We start from the raw sequence: 13,813 nt of genomic DNA on the forward strand, positions 1-13,813 counted from the left end.
TGGCTGTAGATATCAGAAACATTGAGAACAGTCGAAAATAACACTACTCATAGATGGCAGCAACTTTTGGCAAACACTGGGATCCACGAAAGGTGGATCCTTCATCTTTGACCGCCAGTATCAATAATGTCTGTGCTATTTGTCAAGTCTGACAATAAATGTAAAAAAATATTGAGTAGTTACAAAACACATCATTCCACGATGGGGACATTTATAGTAGACACAGATTCACAGAATGCCCATGCTCATCTCCCTATTGTAATTCTATACAAAGTCTAATGGTTTCTGCCAACTGCTTTCTAGCCTGTGGAGTAATGAAGAGTGCCATCCCAGAGCCTCCAACCTTCCCTCTCTCTTTGTGTCCCAGGGTATTTAATTTCTATGGAAATCATGCCTGATCTGAAAAGGCTGTACAGCCTACATCTGCAGTAGAGACCTTTTTTTTTTAACAGAGGAACCAACAAAAAGAAAATCAAATCTAGCATATCTTTAGTGGAAGGAAAGAAGAACATGGAGCCAGGCATAGTGAGATGCTGCTTTCGCCAGATGTCCACTAAAGAGGGCCAGCCAATCATGAATCGCCATCCTCATGAAGCCCTTATACTATTCTTCCTGTGCCCAATCCATCACTAGGTTAAAGTTGCTCCCTATGATAATGTTTACTCCCTCTATATCCACCACTCTTGATGTCATTCTCTAGGAGAGTCTCCTGTCTCAAGCTTAGAGCTCATAAATTTGCCATCAGCACTGAGCCAGATTTGCCTTTAAGCTCTAATGCTACCCACTTACCATTATCATCTACGGTCAATTATTTTGCCACTCAGCAACAATCTTGCAAGATAAAAATCACTAATTCCCCTGTCTTAGTCAGGGGGCAGGATTTTTGTCTAACACTCCTGGGATTCTAATATTGATTTATCTAGAGTGTTTTTTATGTCTTTCAGCTTCCCCTAGAGTGCAGTCTCCTTCATGAATGCCTGTATTTCCTCTCTATTGTCTTTTTGTTTTCTTAAGCCCATATGCAAGTGGCACACATATTGACACAACCACATCTCCCACTCCAGCTACCTCCACTTCTACCAGCCAATCGCAATCCACACACACATATACGTACTGACTCACATATAAAACAGGAAGCACAACATGACAGGTATAGGTTGCCTTGCAACATGCACACATGGACATAGTTGACAAGTGTGATAGTGCCGTCATTGGGGTGTCAGAATTAATTTGGCAATGAATACTGACACTGAAATGACAGTTGTGCATCTGTGCATTATGTGTGATGTACCAGTGTGTCCCTATCCATGTCTGACCTAACTGTGTCCCTGACATATGCATGTCACAGTAATTAAAAAAAAAGACGGTGACATGTATATGACTGCAGTAGTCCCAAGCTCCTATGCGGTGCCACACAATTTACACAGACAATGTGAGTTCCCTACCTTTGAGTCCAGCGATGGGGGTTTACTGTTTTCTCTGTAGTTCAGTGGCAGCAGCGACGAAAGGTCTTGTCCAGTAGTGTCCAGTACAAAGCTGAAGTAGATTCTGGACAAAGGTACATTTTCACCCCTTTTCCGCCCAATTCGCCAACTCAGATGTGGAGGTCTGACTGCCACTTATGGCATGGCGATAAGGCACATCCACATTTTTACAGTGATGAGAGTGGTTGGAGTCCTGCCATCAGCCACTATATCCTATGGTGCTGTTGATGTGGATGGAAATCCTTGGCGGAGTTGGCGACTCAGGCGGGCTTTAGCTTATGGGACTGCCAACATCTAAATCAGTCGGGTGGAATACCAAGGTGGCAGACGGCTTTTCAGTCACAAAACAGACAGCTGGACCGTTACCGCCAAGATCGAAATCAGTCCCAAAGTCATTCCGTAAGCCCTGGCACAGAGATGCCATGTAGTGTCTACTGATGGGAGCTCTGTCCAATTCCCTCTCCAGTGACCATGACTGTCTTCTGGTGAATCCATATTTCTGTTTCTGCGATTTCCTTCTTGTTTCAGAAGGGGCATATTTGATGACACATCTCTGATACAGCGGGCTGTGTTTTTGTTTGCTGTGTTTGGCTTTCAGTTGTGGAAAGTTAGTAGTGTCACTTTGCCCTCCTCTTAGTGTGAGCACCCTGCTTGTCCCCTTTATTTGCTTCTGGGCTGCTTGTAGTGCTTGGTTCTGGGATGTTCTCCACATGGAGGACCCTTGGAACTCCACAGTAGCACAAGATGAGCTACCCTCTCTCCTCGCTGGGGCCCCCAGTTATCAATAGGCTCAGTCAGTGTACTCCTGATTAGGCCAGTCGGAACTCACAATGTTTCTGCTGCTATGTCCCTCAAAGAGTCACATATCCTATCATTTTGTAGTAACTATCTCAGCTAGGGCAGTGCTTTGTTGCTCCCCTAATCTCCCCTAATTATTTTCCTTGTGTGACTTGAGGTGTTGCCGTTGGTCTCTGTCTTTTATTGGCCTGCTGGTGCTGTTCTCAATCCAGATCTTGCTGTTGAGAGCCACACTTTTGGTTAACTAGCTAACGCCCATTAGTGGGCAACTCTTGGATCCAGACACCCTAACCGGTCTCTGGTGTTGTCTCATTCATCTAGCTGTAACCAGCGACCCATCAATGTCTATCTGGAGCATGCACTCTCCATCATTTCTCAGTCAGCGAGGCATGGCTTGCTGTCACCATGCTCAAGTTTAAGTAGCACAGCTCTCAGCCACTATAAGGTCCTAGTCCACAGCTGTTATCTGAGTGCATTTCTGTCTATAAGCATGAACTCTGACCATAGTCTTTTCAAGCTCAAAGTGCCCCAGTGTGTACACTGAATGTCCTGTACCCTTGGCCAGTCAACTTTAGCACTCAGTGTAGTCCAGCTTCTTCTTACTTCGGGGGCAGGAGTAGAGGTTCTTCACCACCACGTGCATCAGTACCAGATTCTAAGCCATGTTCCTTTCCCTGCCTGCTGTCAGATAAAGCACCATCCCTCCAGGCCCCTACATCATCTGTCTGCATTGGCTGGCACTCTCCTGTCTTACCCATATTCCACACTTACTTACCTTTGTATCCCTGCAGCCCAGAGGTCATGGGGACTCAACAACGCGTCTGGCACTTCTCATACTGGATTTCTCCTATGCTTGGTGTCCTCTGCTTGGTACCTCAAAAAGGGCCAGCAAGTCCTCCTCAGTGTTTGTACTCCATTTGCATTAGCTCTGCTTGCAGGCAGGCTCTGCTAGAATCTGTGATGATCATTCATGTTGGCTGGTTTGCAGGGGTCCCCTGGGAGACATCCTCTCTCTTGACCTCCTTAGGGAGCACTCTGCAGCTGATCCTAGGGATCTTCAGGATTTGAAGGTGGAATGGGGGAAGGAGGGTAGAAGAAAGGTAGAATAGTAGGAAAATACACTACAGCTGCCATGGTCATGCTTCCATTAGAAAAAATGTAAAGTAGCATTAATCACAGTTTTCAAAGTCTCTCCACTTAGCAACACAAATATCAACAATCTTACTAACAATGTTTCCTGCTGACTCCCATCAACAATAATTCAAGGGTCAATGGCAACTAAATCAATGTCGTTTATTTGTGCTTACATACTATGTTAATTTGTAGCCCGTATCAATTTTGTCCTACACAATCTATGCATGGTTTGTTCCTCGTGTGTTCAAATTTAGGCAATTATTAGTCTCATGTCTTTGACCTTTAGATATAGTGGAATGTGTCATATATATGTGCATGTAGCTTCGCCTTTAGATTTAGTAGAATGTGTCATTTATATGCATATATTCGATCAACACTTGTTATCCAATCTGCATATAACTTTGTTATAAGTGGGCCTAGGTGCGCAACTCTGTTGACTTAACTGTTGTATTTCTGCTTGCTGTGCATAACATCTTTTTTTCTTTCAGATGCCAAGCCATATTGTGCTCATTAAAATGTTCGTTTTGCTAGCTTGCATTTTGAAGGTCGTCGTCTAGAGATAAGCTGGACCAAAACCGTAGCACCTGCAATGACTGAGAAAGCTAACGAGCCAATGTTCCTTTCTATATCGTGAAGGTCGAAGTGGAAGAAAGAGTTGGCATTGTACTATTCCCTAAAAAAGAGGACGACACCAGGCACCAAGAGAACATGGAATTGTGATTGGTCATCACTTGGTGGAAAAACGTCTGGACGAAATGTGGTGTTTTAATTATGCAAAGCTCGTTAGTTCCATCACCTGCCCCTGTCCATCTTCACAGGTGGACTTCTTCTCTCACCTACTGGGACCAATGCTCCTTATTCTCTTGCTTGCTGAGAGCAGGCGCCTTCTTTCTGATTCTGACTGGAACCTTTATCTGTTCCACTTTCGATTCTATGGGCCAGATGTATCAAAAAAGCCTTTTGCGATGCTATGTATCATATTTGCCATTCGGTAATAGCGATTTCTTTAAAATCGCAAATGCTATTACCGAATTGCAAATTGCGATACCGGCCCCATTCGCACGTATAGGCCTTTAGGCCCATATTTGTGAGTTTTTTGCATTTCCCAAATTGCTAATTCCTAACTGGAATTCGCAAATTTGGGAAATGCAAACCCCAGGGTGCTGGGGGCCTAAGGCACCCTCTGCTGCACCCCAAGAATTTTTTTAAGGACATGTAAGGCGCACACATGCCAAAGGGGGATGTGTGCGTTACATGTCAATTTTAAAAATGCATTTTTAATGCATTTTTTTAAATTTGCACATAGTTACTATCAAGTTCAACTTGGTGGTAATAGCGATTCCTTAATGCCCAATTCGCATTAAGGAATTGCTTGTTACATGTGGTTTAGAAATCGCAATTAAGGACTCCTTATTTGCGATTTCTTATTTAGAGAATCGCAATTAGCAATTCTCTAAACGGGCTCGCAATTTTACAGAATCGCTATTTTAGTGATTCCTTAAGTTTGCGTTGCGAATGCCCTTCATAAATACTGAAAGGCATTTTTGCATTCGCAAACGGCCATTTTCACCGTTTGCGAATGCAAAAATGGATGATACATCTGGCCCTATATTTGCTGATGCCAACTGCTTTAGAAATTCCCCCACTTGCACACAGCCTTAGCACAGAAGTAGGGTGTTTCCTTTATGGAAATGACTCTTTTCTTTACCTGGCACATGATGCTTTAGATATTGTAAATCTCCATTTATTGATTGTGCCCATTGTATTATATTTATGCATGCTGTATCCAAGAAATAATTATTTATTCTGTTTGAATTGATTTAATATGACATTTTTACTAATCTGATGAATAAAGTGTTCGTAGTGTGCAATCTACTCCTCTCTGACTTTACAGTAGGGGCAAAATCTACTTCCCTGTTAATGAATTGCTAACAAGCTTTGTTATTTCAGCCTCAGTTTGTGGTAAAGACCCGTCTGGGTGTTTGTATTGGAGTTCGGATTTGCGCCGAGGTTGCAGAGGCCAAAGTCAGAGTTTATCTACTCTCCCCATCAGGTTTCATGTCTTCATAAAGTTTCTTCCTATTGCCTTTGGAGCCTATCAGGAAGGTGTGAGACATCTTTTTTAAAGTTTTTATGGCAAGGATACTGATAATATATTAGTAATAATTAAACTTTATCCCCTTTCGACTTTAGTTTTTTAAGAAGTTCATGTTTTAATGCCTTTTATTTTGTGTGTTGGCATATGATTTTTGTTTTGTGGCTGAATGATCGTGAGTATGTTGGCCTATGATGGGTGTGTTGGCCTATTATGTTAGTCGTGGTAGCATATGATGGAGGTGCTTTGGTGTATGATGGTGGGTGCACTGGGGCATGATGTTTTTGTGGATGTATAATGGTGGGTGTATTGGCCTACTACGATACTTGGGGGCAATTTATACTTGTTTTGTGCCGAATTTGCGTAATTTTTTTAATGCAAATTCGGTGTAAAACTAACTCCATATTTATACTTTGGCGCTAGACCCGTCTAGCACCAAATTTATAGAGTTAAAGTAATTTTTGGGACGTTGAAACCTACTTTGCGTCAATGAGATGCAAAGTAGGCGTTTCGCATGCAAAGAATGACTCTATGGCCTTACCGCCATATTTATCCCCCATGCTAAAATCACGCCTGGGGAGGAGGGGGTCAAATATTGGTGCAAACCTTGCTTTGCACCCTTATTTAACGCCTGGGCCAGGGCAGGTGTTAGGGGACTGTAGGAGGCTGGACTGGCTTGTAGTGGGTACCAAGGGGTACTTGCACCTTGCACCAGGCCCAGTTATCCCTTATTAGTGTATAGGGTGTCTAGCAGCTTAGGCTGATAGATAATGGTAGCTTAGCAGAGCAGCTTAGGCTGAACTAGAAGACGTGTGAAGCTACTACAGTACCACTTAGTGCCATATGCACAATATCATAAGAAAACACAATACACAGTTATACTAAAAATAAAGGTACTTTATTTTTATGACAATATGCCAAAGTATCTTAGAGTGTACCCTCAGTGAGAGGATAGGAAATATACACAAGATATATGTACACAATACCAAAAATATGCAGTATAGTCTTAGAAAACAGTGCAAACAATGTATAGTTAAAATAGGATGCAATGGGGACACATAGGGATAGGGGCAACACAAACCATATACTCCAAAAGTGGAATGCGAACCACGAATGGACCCCAAACCTATGTGACCTTGTAGAGGGTCGCTGGGACTATTAGAAAATAGTGAGAGTTAGAAAATTAGCCCTCCCCAAGACCCTGAAAAGTGAGTGCAAAGTGCACTAAAGTTCCCCAAAAGACAAAGAAGTCGTGACAGAGGAATAATGCAGGAAAGACACAAACCAACAATACAACAACTGTGGATTTCCAATCTAGGGTACCTGTGGAACAAGGGGACCAAGTCCAAAAGTCACAAGCAAGTCGGAGATGGGCATATGCCCAGGAAATGCCAGCTGTGGATGCAAAGAAGCTTCTACTGGACAGAAGAAGCTGAGGTTTCTGCAGGAACGAAAAGGGCTAGAGACTTCCCCTTTGGTGGACGGATCCCACTCGCTGTGGAGAGTCGTGCAGAAGTATTTTCCCGCCGAAAGAACACCAACAAGCCTTGCTAGCTGCAAATCGTGCGGTTAGTGTTTTTGGACGCTGCTGTAGCCCAGGAGGGACCAGGAGGTCGCAAATTGGACCAGGAGGTAGAGGGGACGTCCAGCAAGACAAGGAGCCCTCTTAGCAGCAGGTAGCACCCGGAGAAGTGCCAGAAACAGGCACTACGAGGATGCATGAAACGGTGCTCACCCGAAGTCGCACAAAGGAGTCCCACGTCGCCGGAGACCAACTTAGAAAGTCGTGCAATGCAGGTTAGAGTGCCGTGGACCCAGGCTTGGCTGTGCACAAAGGATTTCTGCTGGAAGTGCACAGGGGCCGGAGTAGCTGCAAAAGTCACGGTTCCCAGCAATGCAGTCTAGCGAGGTGAGGCAAGGACTTACCTCCACCAAACTTGGACTGAAGAGTCACTGGACTGTGGGAGTCACTTGGACAGAGTTGCTGGATTCAAGGGACCTCGCTCGTCGTGCTGAGTGGAGACCCAAGGGACCGGTAATGCAGCTTTTTGGTGCCTGCGGTTGCAGGGGGAAGATTCCGTCGACCCACGGGAGATTTCTTCGGAGCTTCTAATGCAGAGAGGAGGCAGACTACCCCCACAGCATGCACCACCAGGAAAACAGTCGAGAAGGCGGCAGGATCAGCGTTACAGAGTTGCAGTAGTCATCTTTGCTACTATGTTGCAGGTTTGCAGGCTTCCAGCGCATCAGCAGTCGATTCCTTGGCAGAAGGTGAAGAGAGAGATGCAGAGGAACTCGGATGAGCTCTTGCATTCGTTATCTAAAGTTTCCCCAGAGACAGAGACCCTAAATAGCCAGAAAAGAGGGTTTGGCTACTTAGGAGAGAGGATAGGCTACTAACACCTGAAGGAGCCTATCAGAAGGAGTCTCTGACGTCACCTGGTGGCACTGGCTACTCAGAGCAGTCCAGTGTGCCAGCAGCACCTCTGTTTCCAAGATGGCAGAGGTCTGGAGCACACTGGAGGAGCTCTGGACACCTCCAAGGGGAGGTGCAGGTCAGGGGAGTGGTCACTCCCCTTTCCTTTGTCCAGTTTCGCGCCAGAGCAGGGCAAAGGGGTCCCCTGAACCGGTGTAGACTGGCTTATGCAGAATTGGGCACATCTGTGCCCAAGAAAGCATTTCCAGAGGCTGGGGGAGGCTACTCCTCCCCTGCCTTCACACCATTTTCCAAAGGGAGAGGGTGTAACACCCTCTCTCAGAGGAAGTCCTTTGTTCTGCCATCCTGGGCCAGGCCTGGCTGGACCCCAGGAGGGCAGATGCCTGTCTGAGGGGTTGGCAGCAGCAGCAGCTGCAGTGAAACCCCAGGAAGGGCAGTTTGGCAGTACCAGGGTCTGTGCTACAGACCACTGGGATCATGGGATTGTGCCAACTATGCCAGGATGACATAGAGGGGGCAATTCCATGATCATAGACATGTTACATGGCCATATTCGGAGTTACCATTGTGAAGCTACATATAGGTAGTGACCTATATGTAGTGCACGCGTGTAATGGTGTCCCCGCACTCACAAAGTCCGGGGAATTGGCCCTGAACAATGTGGGGGCACCTTGGCTAGCGCCAGGGTGCCCTCACACTAAGTAACTTTGCACCTAACCTTTACCAGGTAAAGGTTAGACATATAGGTGAATTATAAGTTACTTAAGTGCAGTGTAAAATGGCTGTGAAATAACGTGGACGTTATTTCACTCAGGCTGCAGTGGCAGGCCTGTGTAAGAATTGTCAGAGCTCCCTATGGGTGGCAAAAGAAATGCTGCAGCCCATAGGGATCTCCTGGAACCCCAATACCCTGGGTACCTCAGTACCATATACTAGGGAATTATAAGGGTGTTCCAGTAAGCCAATGTAAATTGGTAAAATTGGTCACTAGCCTGTTAGTGACAATTTGAAAGAAATGAGAGAGCATAACCACTGAGGTTCTGATTAGCAGAGCCTCAGTGAGACAGTTAGGCACCACACAGGGAACACATACATATAGGCCACAAACTTATGAGCACTGGGGTCCTGACTAGCAGGGTCCCAGTGACACATAACAAACATACTGAAAACATAGGGTTTTCACTATGAGCACTGGGCCCTGGCTGGCAGGATCCCAGTGAGACAGTGAAAACACCCTGACATACACTCACAAACAGGCCTAAAGTGGGGGTAACAAGGCTAGAAAGAGGCTACTTTCTCACACAACCCCCCCCCAAACGAAGGACAATAAGGCTAACCTTGGCCAGTTGAGACTTTATTGTCTAAGTGGTGATAAGTAGAGAGTAGCTCTGCAATAGACTGGTTACTCCCTTTATCATCCACTATATGGTTACTTCCTTGTGGGGATATAAACCACCCTGTTTGAAGTTTTTTAGCTAAGCAACAATGTGAAGATGTATTTTCAGAGTTTCTATCAGTAAGTTTTAGTTTAGAGCAGTGGGAATTATCCACTGAACCTATTTGTAATGATGGAAATGCCAGACAGGGATGCTGTCTCAGTAAAGCCATAGCTGGGCAAAAACTTTGTCCATATGGCTGGAAGAGAGAACAGGGATGCTGTTTCTCTTGAGTTGGAGCAGGGCAGAGATGCTGTCCTATGAGCTCCACACTAGGGCAGGGATGCTGTCCTAAGTGTTGTGAGGCAGTGCAGAGTTTCTGCACTAAAGTTTCTCTGGGAGGGTTGGAGGGATGCTCCATGTTAACTAAAATGGTGCTCTTTTTCTCACCAATGTTAGTTATCCCACAGAGAGGTACTTCTACCTCAGGGAGTACAGTTTTGCCAACTGATGATTCCCTTGGAACAGGGGCCACCCCAGGAGAGGTTTCTCCCACCACAGGAATGGTATCCTGAATGGTAGGGTGGTTAGGGGATACTGTGATACCCTTTTTACCTGTTGATGGAGAGGGATCCTGAGTTTTTAGGCCTTCTCTCCTTTGCTTTTTCATTTCAGTAGAAATGAGAGGGAACAATTCCTCAGGGATGCCAAGCATGGCTGCATGGGCATAAAACTCTACATCAGCCCAACCTGAGGCCTCTAGGTCATTACCTAAGAGACAGTCTACAGGTAAGCTAGGTGATACCACCACCTGCTTAGGGCCAGTAACTCCACCCCAACTAAACTGAATTATAGCTAAGGGAAGAAACTTAGTGGAGTTATGGACATCAATAATTTTATACTGTTGTCCAATGATGTGTTGTTCAGGAGCCACTAGGTTTTCAGTCACCAAAGTGTTACTGGCACCTGTGTCCCTGTAGGCCAAGGCCTCAACCCCATTTATTGAAACTGTCTGCCTGTACTTATCCATTGTAAGGGGACAAGCAGCCAGTGTGGCAAGGCCAATGCCACTAGGTGTGACAGAAACTGTCTTGGGACTGACTACCCCAGTTTCTACTATGGACCCATAAGTGAACCCAACTACACCCTTAACTTGACTGTTGCCAGCAGTCCCACCACTAGTACCACTACTGCTAGGGGCACTAGAGCTTGATGTATTAGTGGTGGTAGGCTCAGGGGGTTTACCTGGACAGGACTTATCCCCTGGCCTATGGCCTCTGTTTTTACACACAAAGCACCAAGGCTTTTTAAATTGTGTAGGTTGAGAAGAAGAGGAAGAATTTGTTTTATCCCCACCCCCTGAAGAGTGTTTAAGATTTGAAGTGGGATCTTTGGTTTTACCCTTATCCCCATGCTTATCTTGAGATTTTTCACCATCTTTCTTCTTGTTGTTCTCTTTGTCACCCCCTGTATGAACTTTTCTGTTCACCCTTGTTCTGACCCATTTGTCTGCCTTCTTTCCCAATTCTTGGGGAGAGGTCAGATCAGAGTCCACCAAGTACTGGTGCAACAAATCAGACACACAATTATTAAGAATATGCTCTCTCAGGATCAAGTTATACAGGCTGTCATAATCAGTAACTTTACTGCCATGTAACCACCCCTCCAAGGCCTTCACTGAATGGTCAATGAAATCAACCCAGTCTTGTGAAGACTCCTTTTTGGTCTCTCTGAACTTTATCCTGTATTGTTCAGTGGTTAAGCCATAACCATCCAGGAGTGCATTCTTAAGAACTGTAAAATTATTGGCATCACTTTCTTTCACAGTAAGGAGCCTATCCCTACCTTTTCCACTAAATGATAGCCATAGGATAGCAGCCCACTGCCTTTGAGGGACATCCTGTACAACACAGGCCCTCTCAAGTGCAGCAAACCACTTGTTAATGCCATCCCCCTCCTTATAAGGGGGAACTATCTTATGCAGATTCCTGGAATCATGCTCTATTGCAGGATGACTATGGGGAATACTGCTGCTGCCACCATGGGTTTCTAAACCCAGTTTCTGTCTCTCCTTCTCTACTTCTAAAGTCTGTCTATCCAAATCCAGCTGTTGCTTCTTGAGCTTCAGTCTGGTTTGTTCCACTCTCAATCTATTGAGCTCCCTTTCTAACAATCTGTCATCAGGGTGGGTGGGAGGGACATGTCTTGAAACAGAAGTATGGTGAGAATGGACAGAAGGAGACCTGTCCCTTACAGAGGGCACCCTAACAGCTTGGCTGACAGTGTAATGTGAGAGCACATCATCTGTATGATGTGACTCCACCTCAGTACCAACTATGCTAGACTGTCTTGTAATGGGAAGGCTAAGAAGTTTCTTTCCTGAACCTTTACCTGGGGGAGTCCCTGGATCAGATTGGGAACCATTAGCTACTTTTTCCACAGATGGGGCACTTTTTGCCTTATCTTGTTCTCTAAGCATGTTAAGTAACAATTCCAAGGAAGGATTCTTCCCTACACTCAAACCTCTCTCTATGCAGAGACTCCTTGCTCCTTTCCAGCTAAGGTGATCATATGCAATCTTAGGCAGGTCAACATTTTGGCCTGTGCCAGACATTTTTAGAGAGAGTTAAAGTGATAGAAAAAGAGAAAAAGGTTTTCTGAACTTTTTAGAAAGACAGAAAAAAACTTTTTTAACTTTTTAAGAACTTTTTGAAAGTTTAGAAGTACTTTTCAGCACTTTAGAAAAGAGTGAAAAGAGGAAATGCAAAACTTTTTAGCTATGTGTACACACACTGAACTTGTTTTGTATATTTTTCTCTTATGAAAAGTACAATGACAAGAGTGGTAAGTAGTCTCAAAGCACTTATCCCACCGCTGCACAACCAATGTAGGAGGCTGGACTGGCTTGTAGTGAGTACCAAGGGGTACTTGTACCTTGCACCAGGCCCAGTTATCCCTTATTAGTGTATAGGGTGTCTAGCAGCTTAGGCTGATAGATAATGGTAGCTTAGCAGAGCAGCTTAGGCTGAACTAGAAGATGTGTGAAGCTACTACAGTACCACTTAGTGTCATATGCACAATATCATAAGAAAACACAATACACAGTTATACTAAAAATAAAGGTACTTTATTTTTATGACAATATGCCAAAGTATCTTAGAGTGTACCCTCAGTGAGAGGATAGGAAATATACACAAGATATATGTACACAATACCAAAAATATGCAGTATAGTCTTAGAAAACAGTGCAAACAATGTATAGTTACAATAGGATGCAATGGGGACACATAGGGATAGGGGCAACACAAACCATATACTCCAAAAGTGGAATGCGAACCACGAATGGACCACAAACCTATGTGACCTTGTAGAGGGTCGCTGGGACTATTAGAAAATAGTGAGAGTTAGAAAATTAGCCCTCCCCAAGACCCTGAAAAGTGAGTGCAAAGTGCACTAAAGTTCCCCAAAAGACAAAGAAGTCGTGATAGAGGAATAATGCAGGAAAGACACAAACCAACAATGCAACAACTGTGGATTTCCAATCTAGGGTACCTGTGGAACAAGGGGACCAAGTCCAAAAGTCACAAGCAAGTCGGAGATGGGCATATGCCCAGGAAATGCCAGCTGTGGATGCAAAGAAGCTTCTACTGGACAGAAGAAGCTGAGGTTTCTGCAGGAACGAAAAGGGCTAGAGACTTCCCCTTTGGTGGACGGATCCCTCTCGCCGTGGAGAGTCGTGCAGAAGTGTTTTCCCGCCGAAAGAATGCCAACAAGCCTTGCTAGCTGCAAATCGTGCGGTTAGCGTTTTTGGACGCTGCTGTGGCCCAGGAGGGACCAGGAGGTCGCAAATTGGACCAGGAGGTAGAGGGGACGTCGAGCAAGACAAGGAGCCCTCTTAGCAGCAGGTAGCACCCGGAGAAATGCCAGAAACAGGCACTATGAGGATGCGTGAAACGGTGCTCACCCGAAGTCGCACAAAGGAGTCCCACGTCGCCGGAGACCAACTTAGAAAGTTGTGCAATGCAGGTTAGAGTGCCGTGGACCCAGGCTTGGCTGTGCACAAAGGATTTCCGCCGGAAGTGCACAGGGGCCGGAGTAGCTGCAAAAGTCGCGGTTCCCAGCAATGCAGTCTAGCGAGGTGAGGCAAGGACTTACCTCCACCAAACTTGGACTGAAGAGTCACTGGACTGTGGGAGTCACTTGGACAGAGTTGCTGGATTCGAGGGACCTCGCTCGTCGTGCTGAGAGGAGACCCAAGGGACCGGTAATGCAGCTTTTTGGTGCCTGCGGTTGCAGGGGGAAGATTCCGTCGACCCACGGGAGATTTCTTCGGAGCTTCTAGTGCAGAGAGGAGGCAGACTACCCCCACATCATGCACCACCAGGAAAACAGTCGAGAAGGCGGCAGGATCAGCGTTACAGAGTTGCAGTAGTCGTCTTTGCTACTATGTTGCAGGTTTGCAGGCTTCCAGCGCGGTCAGCAGTCGATT

The sequence above is a fragment of the Pleurodeles waltl genome, chromosome 2_2 (genome assembly GCF_031143425.1).
Source record: "Pleurodeles waltl isolate 20211129_DDA chromosome 2_2, aPleWal1.hap1.20221129, whole genome shotgun sequence".
In the NCBI taxonomy this organism is placed as follows: Eukaryota; Metazoa; Chordata; class Amphibia; order Caudata; family Salamandridae; genus Pleurodeles; species Pleurodeles waltl.